The following is a 3,608-nucleotide window of genomic DNA, read 5'->3' on the forward strand; positions in this document are numbered from 1 at the left end:
GAATTCTCCGCTCCCTTCTGAAAGTTTACATTCATTCTTCAAGATTGTATTTTGTTTGATCACCGAGGAATTGCAGAAGAATCTGAAAGAATAATCGGAACATTTGAACGTGAATCCAAGCATCCCTTTTCTTTTTAATTTCAGTCTTAAGGTGGGGTTCTATGAAGGGGGCTTAAGCTCTATTTTTCAGAAAGGAGGTGGAGCACAATAATATTTTGCTGCTAGATTATTAGAATCTTTTGATAAAAAGTAAAAACCTTAATTTATAAAAAGTGGATGAAAAAGGGTGGGACTGGAAATCATCCCACCAACTTAAAAATATTTTTTTTCAACTTGTCAAACGTTTAAATTTGTGATTTTTAGTTAAAATATAATTGTAGACTGCATTCCTTTATTCACAACACAAGGCCATGGAGCAGAACTCTGCCTCTCGCCCGTCCTTAAAATAAGACTTGTACTCGAACTACTATTAGTTATAGAAGGTTCTATTGGAAGGCTTCTAATGCTAACTATTGTTTATTTGAAGGAAGGTACTCAACTAACCTCAACTCTTCTCTTATATTGGGGGTGGAGGCCTTAACTCTTGTCTCAAGTACTTGGCCCCCTAACTCTTAAGACGAACTGAAAAACATTTTTTTTCAAAATTATTTTTATTGCATTTATTTCTTAAATTCGAAAGTTAAAATATTGAATTTGAATATACCTAAAAAAAATTAAAAAAAATAAAAACAAGCAACTGGACTCTATTTTATAGGAAGTCCCCTACCATAAAGCTCAACTTTAGATTTGTATATATTAGAAACAGAGAATTGAAAACAATGAAGAAAGGCTCAAATGCAGTTTTAGATTTATTTGCATTAGGAAAAAAAGACCTTGTGGCGTAAAAATTCATTAACACTTCACAATGTGACAGAAAGCAAGTCTCCCAGGATAGATGTTTGAACAGCATTCATCACAATCTGTGTCTTCCTGGAAATGGAAGGCCATTGAGGATCGGGCTTTCCTCCAGAGTCCTGAATTCCCTTAACCAGCCTCGCAAATTCTTGAACCATGAGAGTCTCCTGAGGAAATTCAGCTGCAACTGTGTGCTCACTGCGCCTTGGACCCCAAACAGTATCCATCTCAGAGAACTTGGGGTTTGTTGAAGAGGAAAATGATGCAGACTTCTCCTCGTAAGGAATCGCAAAATCATGAAGATTAAGAGTTCCTTTAGATCCGTAAACACTTAAATCCATGGTCAAGCAAGAGTGAAATGAACAATGAAATGTTGCCACCCTCCCATCTTCCCAAGAGAAAGTAGCGCCACATGATGTAATCACTCCACCTTTGTTCAAAGCAGCTCCAGGATGTGCCTTCACACTTTGAGGCATCTGGTAATCATGTGGATAATTAAGTAGTTGGTTGGACAATTAGAACATTTGTTCAAGCAATGGAATTCCTGTTGATGCTGATACAAAGTTTGGGTAATTAGAACATTTGCCCAGAGAAGAGTTTGGGAAGATGATAAGGCCATTTGTTTAGACATAGAAGTTTAAATTACGGCTGATTTTATAATTTAAATCTTAGAAGAGATTGTTTTTTATCATTGAAAACAACAAACAACAAGAAGGCACTGACCAGTATATCTTGGAAGAGATTGTTATTTTAAATAATGTAATCTTATTTCAGTAATGAAAAATAATCATTTTATAAAATCTATTTATTGAATATAATAAAAATAGAATTGATTACAACAAAAACCTTTATTTAAATCTTAGAAGAGATTGTTTTTTATCATTGAAAACAAGAAGGAGAAGAAGGTAGTGACTAGTGGAACAAACACTAGTATATCTTGGAAGAGATTGCTATTTTAAATAGTGTAATTTTATTTTAGTAATGAAAAATAATCAGTTTATAAAACCCATCGATTGAATATAATAAAAATAGAATTGACTATAACAAAATCTTTTATATAAATCTTAGAAGAGATTTTTTTTTTATCATTGAAAACAACATACAAGAAGGAGGTACTGACCAGTGAAACAAACACTAGTATATCTTGGAAGAGATTGTTATTTAAAATAATGTAATCTTATTTCAGTAATGAAAAATAATCAGTTTATAAAACCCATCTATTGAATATAATAAAAATAGAATTGACTATAACAAAATCTTTTATTTAAATCTTAGAAGAGATTTTTTTTTATCATTGAAAACAACAAACAAGAAGAAGGTACTGACAAGTGGAACAAACACTAGTATATCTTGGAAGAGATTGTTATTTTAAATAATGTAATCTTATTTCAGTAATGAAAAATAATCAGTTTATAAAACTCATCTATTGAATATAATAAAAATAGAATTGACTATAACAAATTTCTTTTTTATTTAATTTGTTAACAGTTTGCAATGTAAAGCTTTCTCTTGTAGTATTGTTGTTCAACATGTAGCAACATTTTCTAAAGATGAAATATAAGAGCAATATAAGAACAATCGTACATGTGTTTTTATTTGATTTTCTCTAGAAAATAAAATTACAATGAAATGCCCAAATTAAAGAAATCAACCCAGGTGAGTGGATTGCACTATTTTGTTATAAGTGGATATTTTGCAGAGGGGAATAAATTAAATATTTCTTAGGAGTTTAAGGAGCTCTTTAATAAATAGTTAATAAGACATAAGATTTGATGATGGTTTTGCAAAAGAAGAGTGAGTTTAATCATGGAGAAAACTCTATAGTTAAGCACACTCAAAGTTGAAGTAGTATCTGGATGGGTGACCTCCCAAATCCTGGTGCTTTACCAGCTCTATGTGAACATCGCCTAGATCTAATGAATGTTAAGTGTTTCATTCATTTTCAAAGGAAATAGACTTGTATGAGATGGAGAATGAGAAAACAAACTAAAAGAAAGATGCACTATCAGACTAAAGTACCATGAAAGAATTGAGTACTTACCGTATGGAGGTCTCCAAAGTGGTCTGGATTTTGAAGAAAGGCCTTCATTTGATGAGTTCTAGGATGGTGCATCCACATGGTACCATCCATGAATTGGACCCCATTGTTATTGCATGCCTCTATGATGGTGTCGAGACCTTCAACACAAAGCGCAGGGGGCTTCTCAAGGAGAATATGTTTCTTCTTGTGGGCAGCCATGAGAGCCCATTCAAGATGCAGGGATGTAGGCAGAGGAATGTACACAGCATCCACAAATGGATCGTCCAAAAGAAGCTCATAGCTTCCATAGGCCTTTACCTCTGGAGGTAGGTTGTTGGCAGAGGCAAAGCCCTTGGCCTTGTCAAGGGATCTGCTAGCAACAGCATACACTGAGGAACTCGGTGTCATCCCAATCGCTCTTGAAACTTTTCGGGCAATGCCAGCACACCCCAGGATTCCAAACCGAACCACTTTAACCTCCGCCATTTTTCCTGCACAACAAAACGCTTGCTATGCAGCTTCAAAACATGTTCAGGGGATCCTCCTTTCTACTGTAGGTAATGGCGCCTCGTCTGTTTCGGCACTGGCTAAATGGCCGAATACTTGCACCCGGTCATAGCCAGTGCTGTCACTTCCGTCTCATTAAAAAGTACTTTTGACAGTCTGGTACTTGTGGCAGATTTATTATTTTTAA

The 3,608-nt window shown here is 34.5% G+C and overlaps 1 pseudogene; it reads right to left on the reverse strand.

Moving 5' to 3' along the window:
• Positions 1-899: 899 nt before the first annotated feature.
• Positions 900-3,406, reverse strand: LOC149534608 (putative oxidoreductase At4g09670; annotated as a pseudogene).
• Between the last annotated feature and the right edge of the window lie 202 nt (positions 3,407-3,608).

The sequence above is a fragment of the Cupressus sempervirens genome, chromosome 10 (assembly GCF_028749045.1).
Source record: "Cupressus sempervirens isolate cs-2001-9-10 chromosome 10, ASM2874904v1, whole genome shotgun sequence".
NCBI classification, from domain to species: domain Eukaryota; kingdom Viridiplantae; phylum Streptophyta; class Pinopsida; order Cupressales; family Cupressaceae; genus Cupressus; species Cupressus sempervirens.